Below are 22,715 nucleotides of genomic sequence, written 5' to 3' on the forward strand. Positions count from 1 at the left end.
AACAAGAACAGATTATAAAGAACCTATTGTCTATGGACAAAGAAACTGAAGGTAAGTTACTCACTTAGCCCCAATCATGACACTGGAACCAACCTTCGAATTCAGGGAGATAATGACCAAGCCCCACTCAACCACTTTGCCATCACAATTCTCAAAAGAAAAGCTTTACTTTCACACTTGTGTGTGTGTGTGTTTTTAAATTATTATTATTCGAAAAGGTCTTACTTCCAATGACAGGCACCTGGATATTTTTATGTGTTGTAATGATTAGCTCCATGCTTTTTATAGACGCAACCACACATGTAGATCATTACGCAGAGAGATCAGCGTTCTCTGTGGTCACAGCTACTGAGTTCATATCCATCTATAACTCCTGGATCATAAGCTGATAGGCAACCTACCATAGCTTTGCTTACGGAATAGATATTCAATAACTGCTATTAATGACAATGCTTCTAAATGCACAGGACCGTGGACACCTATCAAGGAAGCAAACCTAACATTCTCCCTGGAATTCCTTTTTATCCTAAGTTTCTATTTCCATTATGTCTCACAGGCTGTATCAGACAGAGCCAAGTCCCCTGGTGTATGTTTCTCACAGAACCTTTGTTCCCTGGTTCTTTATGAGGGTTTTATCCTACTCAGAGTTGAAGAGAAAAATAACCCATTTATATTCCCAGCACTACGCTCTGGGTTTTATTCCCACTGCTGCTGTGACGGGGGCTGTGACAAAGAGGAATACCAATGTCAGCAAGGAGTTAAACGCACTGCCGCTCAGAATGCAGCGGACTGGCCAGATGACTCAGAAGAAAGAGAAAGGCAGGGCCATCTCGAGTTCTAAACTTAGACAGACAGAGACAGAGACATATGTATACACATAGGCATATCTCTATACATCTACCTACCACATCACACCTACACATCAAATACCATAGCATATAGTTAAGAGTGCAAATTCAGAGCTCAGAGAAGCCTGATACCAGTGCCACCTCTGTGTACGTGATTTTGGAAACTGGATCTCAGCTTGCCCATCCAAGCCACAGGTGCAGCCACAGTGGTGCTCATCTTAGAGGCTTGCTGTGCGGCCCCCGGGAGCTGGTGCACGTGGGCTGTGCAGATCGCCTCGCATTCTGAAGTAGGTGGCGCACCAAAGTCCAGACGGGAGTGCTCTGGGCAGTATTACAAAGACGGGGCTTATACAGGATGGTGGAAAACAGAACGTTTTATAAAGTAACCTTGGGAGTTCCCTGGCTGTCCAGTGGTTAAGACTCGGGGTTTTTACAGCCATGACCTGGATTCAGTCCCTGGTAAGGGAACTAAGATCCCCATAAATAAAGTAAACTTCGAAAAGTAACCTTTTGGCTAAAATCCCCAACGTTGACCTCTAAGAGAATAGGGCTTGGAGTTAGATGAGACTTGAGTTCAAATGCCAGCTTTTCCATTTGCTGAGAGGATACATGGGTGTTAACAGAGAGGGAGGAAGAGAAGGGAAAGATGCAGACAGAGGAGGGCTGGAGGGAGAGACAAAGATGGGGAGAGAAAGAGAGAGAGGAGAACATGGCCATCTCTTTTAACCATCAGAGATTCAATGCCCTTATCTATAAAGGGGGACAACAACAGTACCTGCCTCACAAGGCTACTGTGAAGAGTAAGTTATATACGTCTGCAGTCTGGCATATTACTTGTCACATAGTATGCACACAAGAGGACTTCCCTGGTGGCTCAGATGGTAAAGCATCTGTCTACAATGCGGGAGACCTGGGTTCAATCCCTGGGTCAGGAAGATCCCCTGGAGAAGGAAATGGCAACCCACTCCAGTACTCTTGACTAGAAAATCCCATGGACGGAGGAGCCTGGTGCAGGCTACTGCCCATGGGGTCACAAAGAGTCGGACACAACTGAACGACTTCACTTTCACTTTTCACTTTCATGCACACAAGAAACTGGTATTCATGAGCAATCCATTCTATTATTAACTGTCTGGAAGGGCTGTGCCCACACTCCCCATTCACTCCCATCTGAAAGCAACATGTTTAGGATGTCTTGTTATCAGGAACTATTTATTAATTACCTGTGCAGAATTCAAATCTTTCAGACTACCTCATCTGCCGCTCCATGCTAATTACGTACTTATCTTATTTGAATATCTGCTGCAAAGGTACAGAGCACTGTTGCCCTTCTGCCTCCTGGTTATAGACAGTCAGGAATAGATTCTTTTTTTTTTTTTTTTTAATTTTGGCATGGAAAAGAAAACAAACCAAGAACATCCTATAATATAATATCCTGCTCCTTTGACCAACTGGGGCTTTTGGAATTTTTTCAGGATGACTTTTCCAAACAAGTACAGCACTGAACACACCCCCACATTCACCCGGACAAGATACTCAATTGCAAAACTATGCTTTAATAAAAACCTAGAAGATGTTTTCTCTGTCATAACGTCAAGTGTCCCAGACCCACACATAGTATCTTTTAGCTTTTGGTTCTCGGTGGCTATAATTTAAAGAAAATAAGGGCTCTGATGACAGAAGTATACATTCAACGGACTTTTCTGGTAGTACAACAGATAGGAATCTACCCGCCAGTGCAGGGGACATGGGTTCCATCTATGGTCCGGGAAGATCCCAAACTCTGCAGAGCAAGTAAACCCGTGCGACACAACTACTGAGCCAGCGCTCTAGAACCGGGAGCCACAAATACTGTGCCCAAGGGCTGCGGCTCCTGCAGCCCGAGTGCCCTGGAGCCCGTGCTCTGAAACAAGAGAAGCCGCTGCAGTGAGCAGCAAGCGCACCGCAACCAGAGCAGCCCCACTCACCGCAACTAGAAAAAACCCCCACACAAAGTGACAAAGACCCAGCACAGGGGATCTTCCAGAGTTTTTAAAGAAGACTTACTTTAAAAATTAAATTCTTTTTAATTAGAAAGTTAAAACATTTTTCATTTTAAAAATGAAAATTTTTTTATTTTAAAACTTAAAAAAATTAAATTTTTAAAAATTAAATTTAAAAAAATTTTTTATTACAAAAAATCAAGTTAAAAACAAAAGGAATATAAATTCAATACCTGACACTACCATATGTTGGCTGTGTGACCTTGGGCAAGTGACTTAACATCTCTGAGCTCCCTGTAACAAGTGGGTATTAACAGTACCTACATCATAGGCAGGGCTTCCACCCGGTTCAGTACCAAGCATACCGTTCAGATCCTAGTCCATGTGACTCCCATTTCCCTGGGGCTGGAGTCACTGTCATTTGTATTGTTCTGAAAATTAGATAAGCTAATACATGGTTGGATTCGGCACACAGTCAATGCTAAGCAGGCGCTGCTGCTTCTTCCTATTACTATTACTGTTATTATTACTACTGCCGTAGGCTCTGTGTGAAGATGGAATGCGATAATCCCAGGAAACACTCCCACTAAGTGAGATCCAGGGTCACTGGGGTTTCTAAGTGACACCAGTCCCATAGTAAATGAAAGCAAGCAGGGCGAGACCCTCTCATGCCCCCCACCCCACCCCAAAGGCCATAGGGCAACACGTGGGATGTGAAAGTGCACAACGAGGTCTAGTTCAATTATCCACACTAATGGCAGGATTCAGAGGCAAGGGTGACCAATGAGACTGGATAATCCAAAAGCCACTTTCCCTGGGCCACCAAGCGCACGGTCGGTTCACGTTCAAATACACTATGTCGGCCATTCCGGGGATTAATTTCCAACAAAATAATGAATCCACACACGACAGGCTTGATTCCAGCTGGGAAGTGCCCTGGTTCTTTGGTTTGTTTCCTGCTCATCTCCTCTCTGCAACACACCCCACGCTGAGAAGAGCCAGCAGGCTCCCCAGACTGGTGCCGAGAACCAATCTAAACAAGGTTGACCCCTCTCAAATCTTCCCAGAGCATGAAAGAGGCCTGCATTTGAAAGGTTTCTTCTCCATGAAAATTAACCGGGGCTCCCAGATGCGATGCCACCAGTGAGGGACTAAGGGGACACCTTGCTGCAAAGACCAAACAGCTGAACCCCGTTGGCTTCGGCCCCAGCCAAGTGCAAGGTGCGTGGTGTTGCCCACCTTCTGAGACATAAAGATCTCGAGATGCCCTCATCCCCATCACGAACATGGCAAGTTCAAAAGGAATATAACCTCATTCATGAAGGAGATTACTGACATTCTTATCCTAGGAGCTAGAAAATTAAACACTGCCATGAGGACTATACTGCGTGTATTCATCCAGCAAATAGGTTTGTTTTTGTTTTGCTGTTGTCTAATGGTTCAGTCATGTCCGACTCTTTGCGACCCCATGGACTGCAGCCCTCCAGGCTTCCCTGTCATTCACCATCTTGTGGAGTTTGCTCAAACTCATGTCCATTGAATGAGTGACGCCATCCAACCATCTCATCCTGTCACCCCCTTCTCCGCCTGCCCTCAATCTTTCCCAGCATCAGGGTCTTTTCCAATGAGTTGGCTCCTTGCACCAGGTGGCCAAAGTATCGGAGCTTTGTAAATTAACCTTGTTGTTGTTGTTGAAAGGCTAAGTCATGTCTGATTCTTTGCAATTCCATGGGCTGTAGCCTGCCCAGGGTCCTCTTGTCCATGGTATTTCCAAGGCAAAAATACTGGAGTAGGTTGTCATTTCCTTCTACCGGGGATCTTCCCGACCCAGGGATCAAACCTGGGTCTCCTGCATTGCAAGTGGACTCTTTACTGTCTAAACTACCAGGGAAGTCCTGATAGCCTTGTAAAAACAAAGGGAAAAAAAAAATGGCAGATGAATATAATAAGTAAACATGGTGGTGAGAACACAAAGCTTGGGCCCAGAGCTCGAATGCTGGGGGCGGGGGCTGGGCACCATGCTCCAAATCTAGCACTCTCTGGCAAGTCAACACCACTTCTTGCCCACTCATCTGCAATAGCCTCCTTCCATCCTTTCTGCCCCGCCTCACCCCTCAAGCCGTTTTGTGTTCCATAGAAAGGGAAATTGTAAAATGTGAATCTGAACTGGATTCAACATTCAAATCTCCCCATGGTTTCCTGATGCTCTAAGATGCAAACTATGGGACCTCCCTGTGATGGTCCAGTGGTTAAGAATCCACCTCGCAATGCAGGGGACGAGGGTTTTATCCCTGATCGGGGAACTCAGATCCCACACGCCACAGGGCAACTAAGCCCGAGAGTCCCGACTAGAGAGTCCATGGGCTGCAATAGAAGATTCCACATAATACAACAAAGATCCTTCATGCCACAGCCAATCTCAAAAGAGCCAAACAAAAGTAAACAAAAGATGCCACCCACGCCCTCACCTTGGCTGCACGCCCCAATGGTCTGGCCTTTGCCTCCCTGCCTTCCCTTTAATCCGGCTGCCCCCTGCCCACCACACTCCAACAACCTGGGTTCTTTCCGCTTCTCCAACACCAATCTCGTTTCTTTCCTCAGAACCTAGGCACCTTCTGTTTCCTTTCGTGAGGATGCTTGACCTACAGCTGCGTCCCTCTCATCTGTTTGGTCTCTACTCAAATGCTCCGTCATCACAAGGAGATCAAACCAGTCAATCTTAAAGGAAATCAACCCTGAATATTCACTGGAAGGACTGATGTTGAAGCTGAAGCCCCAATACTTTGCGCACCTGATGCAAATATCTGACTCACTGGAAAAGACCCTGAGGCTGGGAAGGTTTGAGGGCAGGAGGAAAAGGGGGTGGCACAGGATGAAATGGTTTGGTAGCATCACTGACTCAATGGACATGAATTTGAGCAAATTCTTGGAGGTAGTGAAGGACAGGGGAGCCTGGCATGCTGCAGTTCATGAGGTCACTAAGAGTCAGACAACAACAATAAGCAGCCAACTACCAACAATTAAACCCCAACTGGGCCTCCTTCATTACACGTTCAAAGTATGAAAGAATCAATTTTTTATTTTTGTCATGGTCATGTACCCATAAATAAGAACAAATAATAAATATTAAGAAGAAGAAGAACAAAGGATAAGAATGAATAAGCAGAACAAACGTTGGAGACTTCTCTGGGTGTCCAGTGGTTAGGACTCCGTGCTTCTAATGTAGGGGACACAGGTTGGATCCCTGGTCAGGGAAGTAAGATCCCACAGGTGACACCACAACCAAAAACAAAACAAAACAAAACAAAAAGTAATAAACTAATTTTGAAAAATAAAATGCATAAAAATGAATACATGTTGGCTGAGCCCTCACGCTCCGCCAAGTTCTTCTCTAAACTCTTTCCACGTGTCACCTCCTTTCATTTCATCTTCCCAGCTAACGTGTACAGTCATCGCCATGGAAATAGGCACAGAGAGATTAAGCAATTTGCATGCTAGTTGTGTGATGCACATATATGACAAAGGCTAAATCTGAACCTGGGATGCCTGGTCGCAAAACTTGTGTTCTTAACTTCCATGCTGAGCCACTTTTCAACCACAAATATCTCTATTTTTTTCAATTAAAATAAAATCACCTCCCCAAAGGGCTGTTAAAAAGTGACGAAGATCACGGGGGAATTTTGTTCAGTAGAACTCACCCCATCTCTCCCTTCAGGATCATCTCTCTTCTCTCTTTCCCCACGTCCCTGTAACAATCAACACACTGCCCTATCCTTTTAGAAGACACTCTATCCATAATCTCTCTTAGCAGCTGTAACTACATAAAGCTTATTTATACTCATGTCCTATGGCTAAAAGAGATCTTTAGGCAGCCCACAGCCCTGTCCAAAGAGTATATACATCACCAGGGGACAGGTTGTGAAATAGACTGAGTTGATTTAATGAGAAATGCCCATTATCCAAGAGCAAAGAAAACCCAAGGCCACTACTCTTCTATCCCACCCTGCCTTCTATTTTCTTCTACCTCCAGCTCCATTCTAATTCTGTGCCTCCAATCTTAAATACACTAAAAACATAACCTATTCTATATCTTTAAAAAAAAAAAAAAAACTAAACAGGCTCAACTTAAGGTCAGACCTTTCTGGTACACTGGCTCCTATTATGGAAGGAATAAAAGGAGAGATTGCTTTTAAAAAGAGAGAGACTGCTTTTAATGACAGTTTCCGAACAGTGGCCTTTTGTACTTGAACGGATTGATGATAAAGCTCACTGTCAAGTGACAGTAACATCAATGTCAGAGAACAGAAGGACGGATGTCCCTCAGTATGGGGTCATCCCAGAGCCATTAGACAGTGCGGGTCGGCTCTGCCGTGTTGGGGGACAGTGACTCCTTAGGATTATGTGGCCGCTGACTTCCTCTGAGCAAGTCAGTGGAATACGGCAGAGTTGGGAAGGAAAACTCTGTCTCTCTCTCTCATACACACATACACACACACACTCCCTATCGGAAAGTAATTCAACACTGCCCAGTGCTGAACAGCCTTGGTCCACGTTTTAATCTGACCTTTGTCAAGTCTTTGCCCCATGACTTTAGGCACATATCTTTGCTTTTCTGTGCTCCAGTGTTCTCATCTGTAACACAGATACTAAAGGGCTGTTCTGTTGACAAGATGAGGTAATTCATGCAAAGACTTTGGCAAGATGTCTAGACAGATGAACACTCAAACTTTATGGTGGCTCTTAATACTACTACCACAGCTAGGACAGAACTGTACAATTCAAAGCATCAGCAAATTTCCCCTTGCTAACGCTTTAGTGAAGGAGATGCGGCATCTGATAATTCTACTGTTTTAAAGGTGAGGCTCAGACAGGTGTTCTGATGGCTCCAGATCACCTAAGTACAACTATCAGAACAGACACTAGAGAAGTGCCCATCTGATTCCAGACCATGGCTTGGTTCAATACTCTTAAGTTACTCCTCAACCCATGGAAGACTGGGGGACTGTTATGTGTCTGGAATGATCCTGGGAACAAGAGAATAAAGACCATTCACCAAGTTTCCCAAGACAACCACAATTTCACATATTGTACTGGATTGTCAGAGTGGCAACCTCATATATCATCTAACCTGGATGTTTTTTGAGAGTGACAAGTGCTGTCCTGGACAGGATTCCAGGAGGAGACATAAACTAAGGCAGTCCCAGACAGACTGGGACAAATGCTCTCTACCTGCTGTCCACATATAATTATATTAGTACAAATCCTGGCTCTTCCTTCTATCATGGACTATGGCATCTAATATTTCATTTCCCAGCATATTTTCTCATGTCCCCTCTGCTGGCGGGATCACCCCTTTTGCTTTTGGCCAATGACTTCAACCCATGATGTCATCACGGGGCTGTCAAGTACAACACCACTCTCCTCCCAAGCATCAAAGGTCCAGTGAAGGACAAGCTCAAAGCCAAGTCAATGGAGGCCATTTCCAGGGATTCTTCTGACCCACGCTTTGGGGGAAGGCAGATATCATGATGCTCAAAAGATGAACTGTTGGATTGGCCTCCTCATTTTTTCTTGGCTGTTTAGGAGAAGTTTATCGTCTGACACTGCCCATCCACCAAGAGGCAGAGACAAGCGGAGATGAGAGGGGAGCACGAAAAGGGAATATCTGCTCAGTATTGGGCCACTGGCTCCAGCCCCAAATCTTGGGGTCCAGTCTCTGATACCTTCATTCCTGAATTCACCTATTAGACTTTGCTGTTGTTCAGTAGCTAAGTCATGTCCAACCCTTTGCAATCCCATGGACTGCAGTATGCCAGGCCTCCCTGTCCCTCACCACTGCTCAGAGTTTGCCCAAGTTCATGTCCACTGAGTTGGTGTCGCTACCCAACCATCTTATCCTTTGCCACCCTCTTCTCCTTTTGCCTTCAGTCAGATGCTATCCAACTATCTCATCCTCCATGCCCTCTTCTCCATTTGCTTTCAATTAAACTTTGTAGGCTAACACAAAATATTCCCAAATCCAGTATCTAGTATAGTCTGAGGTCACTTAGATATCTGTACTTCCTTTTGTTAAAAGCAGCATGAAATAGGTTTCTGTTGCTTGCAATCAAAATACTTCTAATTATACAGATACCAAAAATATGGATATGGAAAAGGACATCTAAGAAAGATAAAATACTTCATAAAAAAAAAGTTAAAAAGGAGAGAAGTCATGGTAAGCAGAATATTTTCATTAAAATAATCTTCTGCTTGGGCTTGGAAGAGCTTAAAAATTTGTCTAAGGAAAAAAGAAATTCCACGTCAAGAGGTCTGGTTGAAAGGAGAACATGAGCATGGAAAGGCATTATGGGGTAGTGGCACTGACATCAATAAATTATGGTTCAAATGCCAGCTCCACTGCTGAGTTCTCAGTCAAGACACTTCAGCTTCTGAGCTTCAGTTTCTTCCTCCATGAAATGAGGTTTTTGATAACTCTCGGAGTTGTTAAGAGAGTCATCATGAGTATACATAAAGTACCCACATGACTGTTAACACACAGAAAGTTATTAATAAGTAGTGATTATTATTTGTGTGTGGAGGGCAGCAAAGAGATCCAATTGTAAAAGAGCTGGGCTAGAGGCTGTGCTGTTCCTAGAGGTAGAAAGCACACTCTTGCTGTCTTTGGCCAGCTGTGGCCTGGACCAAGGTCTGGACTCTATGAAGTGTTTAATAAAAGTCAACAAATAGATAAATGAAAGATGAAATAATTGATGCATATTCAAAGCCTTAGAGAGATCTCAAATAACTATAAAAGCCATCATCAATATCCTCAAGGTAAATGTATCTGGCAAGGTATTCAGTGTCTGGTTACATTAAAGAATCCTCATGGCAGTCAAAAGACTGAAAACCTGCAACATAGTACAAATAAGGAAAAAAAGTAAAGCAATCATTTTTGCTTATATTCATAAACCCATGTGACTGACTTACAAATAAGTAGAGAATAAGCAGAAAGAGATGTGTATGCTTACAGAAAGAATGTATGGTTGCTAGTGGGAAGGTCAGGGGGAAGGGATAGTTACAGAGTTCGGGATGGACAGGTACCCATTGCTATAGTTAAAATGGATAACCAGCAAGGACCTACTGTAGAGTTCAGTGAACTCTGCTCAACATTATCTGGCAGCCTGGATAGGAAGGGGGTTTGGGAAGAATGGATACATGTATACGTATGGCTGAGTCCCTTCGCTGTTCACCTGAGACTATCACAACATGGTTTATTAATCAGCTATACTTCTACACAAAATAAAAAGGTTAAAAATAAATAAAAGCCAGCTGTTTAAAAGGAGAGAGAGAGGAAAATACGCACCGTTCATCCAGTCATTCATTTATCTGTCAGTTCATTCACATGCTTTGGCTTCTGCTCTGACTCAGCAATGTTATGCTCCCTAGGGACTCACAGAAGAAGACGCAGTTGCTGCCAGGGAACCCTCAAACAAGGGCATGAAGAAGACACATGAATGACTAACTCTGATCTAATATAATGAATATCATTCTGTCAGAGGTATTAAAGGCTCCAGATCTCCTGAAAAATGAGCATTCATTTTAAAGAAGCAGACTGGAATACGCCAAGACAGGCTGAGAAAAAAGTAACTCATGAAGGAGGAAGCAGCGTAGCAAAGGTGTGAAGTCATGAAGACACCTGTTGTCTTTGGGAAGGACGGTGCATCGTCTGATCTCTCTGGAAGAGGCAACACTTGAGGAGAGCGGGGGCGCCGAAACATTGGGTTGACCAGATATCCACAGGCCTTGACTACCAAGCTAAAACAAAAGAGATTTCACTCTGCAGAAGCTGATAGGCCACCAACAATGTCTGATAAAGAGAGGGACATAGCCAAATGGGAGTCCTAGTGAAATAACTGAAAGGAGAGCGGAGAGCAGATTAGAAAGGATGATGGCAAGACAGATATTATTCGTTTTATATGGAAAAGTCAATTTCCACAGATATTAGTAAGGATGAGTACATATATGGACACACTGGAAACTGAAAAAGAGACGTCTACATAAGTCAGGGCTCTAAGGGACAAAGCGGAAGAAAACCCAACCCAAAGGGCATTAGGAGGGTTGGGAAGAAGGTGTTACTGTCTTGTGTAATAACCGAAATGCCCAGTGGCAGATGCAGCTCAAACACAGGTGTCTGTATGATGTCATCCAGATTTTCTCAACATCCCTGTACCATCCTCATCATCATTTATATAATCATTCCCTTGTAAGGCAGTTAGATTACGTCCACTTTGGGGAACTGGCAGTATCTCTCACCACGGTGCCATCTCCATGATGCCATCTCCCATCCTCACAATTTCTAAACCAGACAAATCAAGGTGATTTGTCCAGAAAATTCTGAATCTCGTTTCAATGGTCTGTTTAGACAAGGTACTCATCCCTGAGTCATTTTTGAGGTCAATGTGTGGGATGCCCTGATGGGCTGGGTCTGGATTATGTGCCATTTTGAATTTGAGGTGGGTTATACACGTTCTTTGAAATGTATACAATTATGACTCTTTTCACATTGATCAAATATTCAAACTGTAGTACAGAGATTAAAGATGAATCAAGTCAAAACTAAAAGGAGACCTGGGTTTAAAAGAAGGGCCATGTGTTTATAATCTGGGTGAACTCTAGCAAATTATTTAACCCCCTCTGTTTCTCTGATCCACAGTCTGTAAAACAGATGCAACACTAATAAGTAAATGAGAATTAAACAGAATATTACATGTAAAGTGGAACATATGAATATGTATGTGTGTATGTGGGTATATCTGGAAACGGAATATATACTTGGAATCAAAGTATTTGGCTTTTAAAATCCCAAGTAATTCCAACTCTATATTTAAATGTGTGTATATGTATTTGTGTGTGTTTAGAAACTCTAGTTCCTGGACATAATCTGGCTAGACTGGACATAATCTAGTTAGCTTACAAGGGAATGGTTATATAAATAATGATGAACTCATACAATAAAATAATACATAAACCTTAAGCAGAATGCGATAGACCTATATAGGCCAACTGGAGGGCTGATGCTGAAGCTGAAACTCCAATGCTTTGGCCACCTGATACAAAGAACTGACTCATTGGAAAAGACTCTGATGCTGGGCAAGATTGAAGGCAGGAGGAGAAGGGGATGACAGAGGATGAGATGGTTGGATGTCATCACCGACTTGATGGACATGAGTCTGGGCAGGCTCCAAGAGTTGGTGATGGACAGGGAAGCCTGGCATGCTGTAGTCCATGGGGTCACAAAGAGTCAGACATGACTGAGCGACTGAACTGATACAGGCGGATACAGGAAGATCTTCATGATGTATCATTAAATACCAAGAGTAAGGTACAAAACAATGAGTTGAGTATACACTTATTTAAATGAACCACGTATATATGTGTGTGTTGTATATACACATATACATCATATATGTATACACATAGACATATACATGTATACACACATATACATCATTGTTCAGTCACTGAGTCATGTCCAACTCTTTGTGACCCCATGGACTGCAGCAGGCCAGGTTTCCCTGTCCTCTACTATCTCCCAGAGTTTGCTCAAGTTCATGTCCATTGAGTCGTGATAAACATAAACATACACACCTACATATATATATATATACATACACACACACATATATTTCATTAAATCATATAAAAAAATAAACTATATATGTATGGTTTATATTCTTAAAAGCATTACTGTACTTTATGTACTAAGTACTATGTACTGATAATTATACTCACATATAACACAATAAGTATACAAATAAAGATGCACATATGAGAACTTTTATATGACTAGAACTTTCATGAAAAAATACGTAAGAAGCCAAAAATGGTTGCTGTTAAAAGGTGACCTGGCCACCTGGAATGAGACCTTAAATTTTATTCTGTGTTTGAAATTCTTATTTTTTTAAAATGTTCACCTGTTTTATGGGTTCAGTTTTTAGAAACATGCTCCTCATATCACTGTACTGCTGTGTTTGTTTCATTCTTTTAAGTATCGGCATTTATTTATTTGGCTGGGCTAGGTCTTAAGCATCGCATGTGGAATCTTTAGCTGCAGCCTGCAAACTCTTAGTTGTGGCATATAGGACTTTTAGCTGCAGCCCGCAAACTCTTAGCTATGGCATGTGGGGTCTATTTCCCTGACCAGGGACTGAACCTGGACCCCTGCATTGGGAGTGCAGAGTCATAGCCACTAGACCACCAGGGAAATCCTTGACATTCTTATCTTTGTAACCATGTACAAAATATTCCATGCCTTTTTCCTAAAAGTGATTTTCACTGACCTTTCCCAATGCATCTGCTGTTGTTTATCCTATCAGTGAAAATGCCCGGCAGAGTTTCCATTCCTAATGGTGTTTGCATAGGAATGGACCAGCTTTTTTCAGACCACCATATTTACATGCAAGGGCCACTTTGGTGGAAATGATGCTAGCTGATTAAGAGAGTTTGTGAAAAAGTACCCACTGTGATTGAAACATTCATTTAATACATTTTAAGTGCCCGAAATGCTCAGCTTCCTTGATTGGTGTTGATTGTTTGCATTTGATTTATTTCCTCCGTATCAGTGTTCATTAAGTTACTTAAGTAATGGCCACCCTGTAGCTGTGTCTCTATTTAACTCCGCATCTTTGGTAGCATTCTAATTCAGAGACTGTTCACTTCAGGAGCTGGGAATGTAGATTTGACCACTGAAGGGTTGTGTATTTCTCATAGAAGTTATTTACAAGGAAAATTATCTTTCAAAAAAAAAATTCACAGTGGTCTCTTCTGATTTTTTTTTCTATTTATAGCTTCTATTCTTGGCAGAAGTCTTATTATTTTTGACAATTTATTAACTACCGCAGACACACTTATAAAGTGATGATCAATGTTCACAACAGTATGCTTGATCTTCCACATTTTAAATATCTACCACCCGTGTGGACAGTAAGAGTTCTGCCAGCAACATTCTAACAGTCCTTATGAGAGTTCAGTTCAGTTGCTCTGTCATGTCCAACTCTCTGAGATTCCATGGACTGCAGCACACCAGGCTTCCCTGTCCATCACCAACTCCTGGAGCTTACTCAAACTCATGTCCATTGAGTCAATGATGCCATTCAACCAGCTCATCCTCTTTTGTCCCCTTCTCCTCCTGACTTCAATCTTTCTCTTTCCCAGCATCTGGGTCTTTTCCAGTGAGTCCGTTCTTTGCATCAGGTGGCCAAATGATTGAAGCTTCAGCTTCAGCATCAGTCCTTCCAGTGAATATTCAGGACTGATCTCCTTCAGAATGGACTGGTTGGATCTCTTTGCAGTCCAAGGAACTCTCAAGAGTCTTCTCCAACACCACAGTTCAAAAGCATCAATTCTTCGGCGCTCAGCTTTCTTTATAGTCCAACTCTCACATCCATACATGACTACTGGAAAAACCAAAGCTTTGACTTGACAGACCTTTATTGGCAAAGGAATGTCCCTGCTTTTTAATACACAGACTATGTTGGACATAGCTTTTCTTCCAAGGAGTAAGCATCTTTTAATTTCATGGCTGCAGTCACCGTCTGCAGTGATTTTGGTGTTAAACCACTTTAAAAAAAAGAAGACACAGCTTTGCAGACATGGCTTCACTGGACATTCTGATAGTCCATAGTTTGAATGAAGATTTCCTTCTTGTGTTTATTTTATTTTTTTTATCTGTCCCAGTGGAGGTGTATATGGGGACTTCTTCTCATTCATTGTTTGTATTCAGGCTGTTGAGATTTGCTTTTGCTTCCCAAGAGGACAAGTAGTGCTGTCACACATTTACATCAAGAAGCTTCACTGCAGAAAGGGGAGGATGGGTCAGGCGAGGGGGTCAGAAGGAAGGTCTTCTGTGCTACGGAATCTAGGATAAACATCAGGATGTGTGACATCACGAGCACCATAGACAGGCAGAGGGCCCTGAGAACATGGGTATGAAAGTAAAACGAGAGAGGACAAGTTGCATTTGTCTGCATATTTTTGCCCACAAAAGCTGGGTGCTTCAAGAAAGAGTAGGAGTTTGACCACTTGGAATGAAAGCCCAAATGAGACTGAGTTGTAAGTACCCAGGACCCTGGTGCCCTGGCATGCAAAGCCCCATTCCTACAGCAGGTGGCATTTTTAGCTGAAAAATCACAACAAATGAAGTCACAGTAACTGAAAGGAACTTCAGGTGGTCTGGGCTTCCCACGTGGTGCTAGCGGTCCAGTATCCATCCGCCAAGGCAGGAAAAAAGAGACGTAAGAGACACTGTTCGATCCCTGGGTGAGGAAGATCCCCTGGAGGAGGGCATGGCAACCCACTTAAGTATCCCTGCCTGGAGAATCGTATGGACAGAGGAACCTGGCTGGCTAAAGTCCATAAGGTCGCAAAGAGTTGGACACGATTAAAGCACACCAGTAGTCTAGCGAGGTTTACCTCGGGGGAAGGTCTGGGTTGAAGTTCTCTGTGCTCCTAGACAAAGTATGAGATCTAAAAGCTTGCCAGGTTGTCAAACAGTGAGTTTGGGTCTTGAGGCTTGAGCGAGGGTTCCAAGGCTCCAGGAGGCGTAAGAACAGGGGATCCTCACTCCAGTGTCCTGTATGAAGCCACTCAGCTCTCACATGGTTCTTCCATTCCCACCTCAAGGCTGGAGCCCGTCCAGGGGTGGCAGCCAATGGTTACTTTGAAAGAAGCTACAGAAACCTCTTAGTGGGCCCCAAGTATATCAGCACCCACAGAGACCGCTCATGGACATACTTTTGTTACAAGTAGAAAAAATGTTTATTATTCCGATTTGCAGAAAGAAAAAAATTTTTTGAGTCAGGAGGAGAACAGTAATTTATTCTTAACAGGTGGACTGCATAAATCTTTCTGTCATGGGACAGGCATTCATTATAAATCTTTCACTTATGTGACAGGTATTTACTGAGTGTGTGCTCTCCCTAAGGCATTGTGCTTGGCGCTGTGGGGTCCAGAGAAATTACCCTGAAGCAGAGTTTATGAAGAATCTTAAGTTTGCCAGGGGAGACTGAACATCTAAGTGAAATACAGGATGACTGTGGAAACCAGTATGGAGGTTCCTTAAGAAACTAAAACTACAGCTACCATATGATCCAGCAATCCCACTCCTGGGTACATATCTGGGGGAAAAAAATGAACATTCTAATTCAGAAAGATATACACACTTCAGCATGCACACCAGCACTATTTACAATAGCTAGGACATGGAAACACCCAAGGGCCCATCAAGACGACTGCTTTGGAAGGTGTGGCATGTATACATACACACACTTGCACGCACTCATGCACACAGTGAAGAGCCTGTGTACCATAACTAAGACCTGACGGAACCAAATAAATACATTTAAAAATAAAATAAAACAGCATTGTCCATTCTCTTTTTCACAAACTTCCTTCACAGGGAAAGCAAGGCATACTTTGGTCTTCTAACACTGTAATTTCCTGAATCCCCCTTCTCAATACAACAACCTTCTGTTTTAGCAAGATAACAAAGAGTGAATACTTAACAAAATCTATAGGAAGATGTGTTTATAATAAAAACACCCTTGCCATTAAGATTTTAATGACTGTCATTATTATGGCTCAGGCAGAACAAAAGCAAAATCCCAAGCACTCTTTAGACATTTCACTTGGCTGAGGAATGCCCTGGATAAGTCATTCCTTTTGCATGTGTACCGGTTAGAGCCGAGTTTGCTTAGCGATAAAATGGAATGCAGTGACAGACACAGGGATTTGGGTCCAAGTAGACATTCAAGGCTATGGTTTTTCCATTGGTCATGTATGAATGTGAGAGTTGGACTGTGAAGAAGGCTGAGCGCCGAAGAATTGATGCTTTTGAACTGTGGTGTTGGAGAAGACTCTTGAGAGTCCCCTGGACTGCAAGGAGGTCCAACCAGTCCATTCTGAAGGAGATCAGCCCTGGGATTTCTTTGGAAGGACTGATGCTAAAGCTGAAACTCCAGTACTTTGGCCACCTCATGCGAAGCGTTGACTCATTGGAAAAGACTGTGATGTTGGGAGGGATTGGGGGCAGGAGGAGAAGGGGACGACCAAGGATGAGATGGCTGGATGGCATCATGGACTCGATGGACGTGAATCTGAGTGAACTCCGGGAGTTGGTGATGGACAGGGAGGCCTGGCGTGCTGCAGTTCATGGGGTTGTAAAAAGTCGGACACGACTGAGCGACTGAACTGAACTGAACTGAACTGAGACATTTCTCAGGAGCATGTGTGTGTGTGAAGTTTTATGAAAATTTATCCTATGTGTACTTAATGCCCCTTCATGCCCCATATATGGATTCATGTAGCCACAACCCAAATCCAGATGCAAGACTATTCCTTCTCCAGAAAGGAGCTCCCTGTTTCTACTCCTTTCCAACTGTCTTTTCCATCAGTGGTTCTCACCTAAGTTTATGAGGCCACCATCTGCTCAGTCACTCAGGTAGAACATACTTACTCTTCAGATGGGCTTCCCTGGGGGCTCAGTGGTAAAGAACCTGCCTGCCAATGTAGGAGACATGGGTTTGATCCCTGGGCTGGGAAGATCCCCTGGAGGAGGAAATGGCAACCCACTCCAGTATTCTTGCCTGGAGAATCCCATGGACAGAGGAGCCTAGCAGGCTCCACAAGGCCCTGCTGGCCACCTTAAGGATCTCTGTCTCCTTCTGAAGAGCAAAGTGAACTCCGAAATCCTGAAGACTTTCGCACGGGGTGACATAACCAGATTGCGTGGGAGCCACATGGGTAACTTGGAACGAGCAGGGGTAGGACTTCACTGCCACCACACGTTCCAGAGGGGGATAGCGGTTTGGTGCCAAATAGAAGTTGATGGAAAGAAGATCTTATTTCAATCAACTCTTTTACTTTGTCTTTCCTCCAGTTTGGGCTTTCTCCAACTTGCCTTCGAAGCTGTGGCTAAAGGGACTTCTCTGAAATGCCGCTGACGTCAGGTGAATTTAGGATAAAACCCAGATTCAACACGACCCATACTGTACTTCTTCATTTGGCCCATCGTTACTTTCCAGCCTCCCTCTGTCTCACCCTCTCCCCCGCCTCAACAAACTATGTGCTTTGCCCTGGCAGGTGTAGATCAGGTCCCTGCACATGCCAAGCAAGCTCTGTAGAATTCAACAGACATGGTGCCCCCTGGGTTTGTGCATCATGGATGCCCAGATCGAACTGAGATTTCCCAAAGCCTCATTCCCTGTCGGTGATGAACATGCAGAAGTCCTACCCCACGGTTATTAGCATCTAACAGGTTGACCGGTCTCAGCTGCTTCACACCAATCCAGGTAGCAGCGACTCTGAACAAGACCCCAAAGCCACTGCATTAAGAAATTATTTCGGAAAAGGAGAGAGCACAGGATGGAGGGAAACACAGAAGCACAAAGGCACGTGGATACATCACAGAGGGTGAACCTCAAATGGGTTTCGACCTGAGGACTCTGATCTCCCTCCTTTTGTTCCAGCTTCTAAAGCTGAGGTTATAGGAATGCTCTTCTGGATGCCTGCATAACAAGACAGCCAGCCTCAAAGGTAAGACCGAGATTTTTATATCTATGTATATAATCTTATTCTTGGCTGTGCTGGGTCTTTGTGATTGCATGGGTTTTTCTCCAGCTGCAACAAGCGGGGTCTACCGTCTAGCTGCAGTGCGCAGGCTTCCCGTGTCCGGGGCTTCTCTTGTTGTGGAGCACGGGCTCTGGGGCTCGTATGCTTCAGCAGTTGTGGCTCCCAGGCTCTAGCGCACAGGCTCACTAGTTGCGGCGTGCTGGCTTTGTTGCTCTGCGGCATGTGGGATCTACCCCGCTCAGGGGTCGAACCCTGTCTCCTGCACTGGCAGGCGGATCCTTTACCACTGAGACACCAGGGAAGCCCTCAATAGAGATGCTTTTAAAATGGCTACTTAAGTGGCAAAGTGGGTAGAAACGATCACACACACATACACCAAAATTTCATGACGATGAAATCCAGTGGTAAAATGATCAGGATTGCCAGAAAGCTATTGTGTTGGGGTTAGGGGGAAGCGAAAATGTTCGACTACCCCTTTGGTCCCATCATTCAAAAGAATAAACACTTTATAATCCAGGGGAGACCTCCACTCATCTGAGAATGAGCTGCTGTCCTCCAGCCCTAAGTCCATAAATAGCCTTTGCACATTCTGTTCAGTGACACCAAACAGAGATGAGGTCCCTCCTGGTGTGACATTCCATCCGGCCGGCACTCTCACCACATTCTCCTCTCCTTGGGAAGCAAACCGCTTCTCTGCTGTTTCCCCACTGTGTCCAATTACACTGCTCCCTTGCTAAATGAGCTCTTAGGCATTCAATACATTTTTAAGGCAATGGATCAGCATGATTATTCTGGGAAACACAAAGCTCACGAAGGAATAGGGCAAATTACAAATTTCAGGAAACATTGGTCTTTGCACATTAATCACACTAATAATATTACAAATGAGGGACGTATAAATCCACTTCCCTCTGTGCACGACTTGCTTTGTTTGATCCCTCTGAAGCAAGTGAGCTGGGTATTGTTTCAATGTATTTAGTCCCCTCCTTGACTGTTTTCAATCATGGCTGCATGTTTAAAAATCAGAACAGAAAACTGGAAAGCTACACAATTTTTCCAATTAGCAGTCAAATCCACAGAAAACATCATGATGGAAAACGGGAGGGCTATTAGAGACTGCCAGATATACAACACTCACCACACTAGTGTCTCATTCTAAGCCCAGGGAAGCCATCCCCAACTGATTGCAGAATTCCAGCCTGCAGAGATCACAGGTGGCCTCAAACAAACTACTTACCCACCAATTGGAATTGACTTCACTGTGACCCAGGTTTAAAGACAAAGCAAAGAAATTCTGGTGGGTGGAGTGCCCTCCAAGGACACACAGTGAACAAAAGTCAAAGCCAAGTGAAAAAAGTGAAAGTGTGAGTCACTCAGTTGAGTCGGAAACAACAGACCCCGTGGACTGTCGCCCGCCTCTGTCTATGGAATTCTCCAGGCAAGAATACTGGAGTGGAGGTAGCCATTCCCTTCTCTAGGGGATCAGGAAGATCCTGACCCAGATCTTCCTGACCCAGAGATCAAATCCTGCGTTGCAGGCAGATTCTTTACCATCTGAGCCGCTAGGGAAACCCAAGTCCGACTCTTTGTGACCCCATGGACTATACAGTCCATGGAATTCTCCAGGCCAGAATACTGGAGTGGGTAGCCTTTCCCCTCTCTAGGGATCTTCCCAACCCAGGGATCGAACCTAGGTCTCCTGCACTGCAGGTGGATTCTTTACCAGCTGAGCCACAAGAGAAATCCTCAAAGCCAAGAGGAGAAGTCAAGTCTTAATCCCAATCTAGTCCTCTTAAACGACACCTGTAACAGGTAACCCCCTCGTCTTTGTAGAGCACCTGGGCAGAATTCCTTCCATGTTTATGGGCTCTGCTAAGAATTCCATTTAAGGAAATGAGAAGAGCCATAGCAGAGTCTCATCAATGAGTTTGAGCATGGAAACCACCAATTACAACTTCATATGTCCACAACACACACACACACCCCACCTCACCCCACCCCACCACATCTCCATCTGCAAACCTGCTCCACCTTTTCCACATGGCTGCAGCCTTCCCAAGACTCACATTTCAAGTTTAATTACTACTATTCCAAAATATCCTTCCACACCCACTTACCTAAACAGATGCTCCACTCACTGGTTTCTATCTTAAGACTCTATGTTATTGTCACCATGGACTATGAGTGGTAGCTCGTATACCTATTCACCAGTTTTATCAGTTCACTATTCCTCCTCCCGGGACTGCATGCTCCAGGATGTCAGAGGACCACCTCTGCTTCCCCTCCACCAACATCAGATGGAGGTCAGCACAGGCCCACGTCAGCAAATGAATGATAAACACCGCGCTTTCTAGAAGGAGCTCACCTTCACGTTTTTGTTCTGTCTCTTTGTCCTATTCAGGTCCACATCGAGGGATATCCTTGGGTAACACCTGCCAGAGGAGGGAGCTCAGGTGTGCAGTCCTTCCCTTATGGTGGCACCTAAGATATTTGCTCCATCAAGCAGATAAAAGTCCCTTTCGATTGTTGAAGTAAAGAAAGTAAACACCTAACCTCAGCTCTGTCATCAGACCTCCCTAAGCTTCCACCCACTTCCGCTAGCTAGTGGAACATGGTAAAGGGCTTCCCCGGTGGCTCAGACAGTAAAGAATCCGTCCGCAAATGCAGGAGACCCAGGTTCAATCCCCGGGTTGGGAAGGTTCCTTGGAGAAGGGAAATGGCTACCCACTCCAGTGTCCTTGTCTGGAGAATCCCGTGGACAGAGGAGCCTGGCGGGCTACAGTCCATGGTGTGGGAAAGCACTGGACATGGCTGAGTGACTAACACTTTCACCTTCAGGTTAAGAAGAAAAGTTCTAGACTGGGGTAGCCTGAGCTTCAGTTCTGAGCTTTCCACCAAATGACAGTGCAATCAAGTCCATTTGTTTAAGCCTCAATTCCCTCATCTGTAGAGTGAAAATAATAAGAGTATTTTTCTGACACTGTTATAATTATTAAACAAGTTAATATACATAAAGTACCAGGTACCTAGTGAGTGTTCAATAGGTATCAGTGACTATTGTTAATTTTTAAAGGTTAAAAAGATTCATTTCAATCACTAATTCATTGAGTTTATCTCCTCAATGCTCCTAGCATTTTGTTTTTGCAAAGGGAAAAGCTATTTGAACACCATTATAAAGTCTTTTGTGGAGTGGATAAGGTAAAATATATTTATTATTATCTATAATTTCCTAGTATTATTTCCATCATATACGTGTAATCTTGACTTAAAAGGAGATTCATAGTCAAGTGCACACTGAATAGAGGGGAAATTTTTGTTGTGTTAAACTACAAAAGGAGAATCATGTCTTTTGTTTTTCTTTAAAATAACGGATTTAGATCATATTCATAGGATCAAATAATACTCCAAAACATGCAATAGGCTACAGGCAATATTCAATCCAATGAAAATTTTCCACTTTTAATTTAAAGACCACCAACTTTAAAATGGATATATTCTATAATTAAAGCTATCCATTTTTTCAACACTGGAAGGATGTTTTCCCTCAGCATAATAATAACAAGTAAAGAAAATCTTTCTGATGGGTTTTTTCCCATGAAGTCTTGAAAATCTGGAAGGAAACCAATATTTACACTTGGGTTCGTATTTTGCATTAAATTCATATACATACTAAATTTCTTCTGGCTCTTCTACAGAAGAGTACGATTAGCTCATGCTCCATTTTCAGACATGCATAAAAAGCAAATAACAACTTATCTCTTTTTATGAGGTGCTCATAAAGCAAAATCCATTCTTGTCCGTGTGACTTAACCCTTACAAGCACCAGAAGGAGCTGTCCCCTTGGTCTTATCTCCAGACACACAGAGCGAAAGGTAGGGTGGAGACGATGAGACAATACATGCAGGGAAAACAAGATGAAGGGAAGTCCTTAAAGGCCAGCACCAGGAGAGCTGGGGTCTCTACATCTCGTGCATCCTAAGTGTTCTGGAATCACCGGAAAACATGGAGACCATCCAGGTGTTAGTCACTCAGTCACGTGCGACTCTTTGTGACCCCAAGGACTGCAGCCCTCCAGGCTCCTCTGTCCATGGAATTCTCCAGGCAAGAATACTGAATTGCCTTCTCCAGGGGATCTTTCCAAACCAGGGATTGAACCTGGGTCTCCTGCATTGCAGGCGGTTTCTTTACTGTCTGAGCCAAGAAAGCATTTTAGAATCACAGGAGAGAGTGGAGACTATCCAAGGTCATGTCTTTTCCTTGGAGAAAGAGCTTAGCTTTT

At 43.7% G+C, this 22,715-nt stretch overlaps 1 non-coding gene across 1 annotated transcript; it reads right to left on the reverse strand.

Moving 5' to 3' along the window:
* Positions 1-13,001: 13,001 nt before the first annotated feature.
* On the reverse strand, positions 13,002-13,073 carry TRNAG-CCC (transfer RNA glycine (anticodon CCC)). The gene has a single exon. It is a non-coding gene; the product is annotated as a tRNA-Gly (tRNA).
* Between the last annotated feature and the right edge of the window lie 9,642 nt (positions 13,074-22,715).

Source organism: Budorcas taxicolor, chromosome 2 (genome assembly GCF_023091745.1).
Source record: "Budorcas taxicolor isolate Tak-1 chromosome 2, Takin1.1, whole genome shotgun sequence".
NCBI lineage: Eukaryota > Metazoa > Chordata > Mammalia > Artiodactyla > Bovidae > Budorcas > Budorcas taxicolor.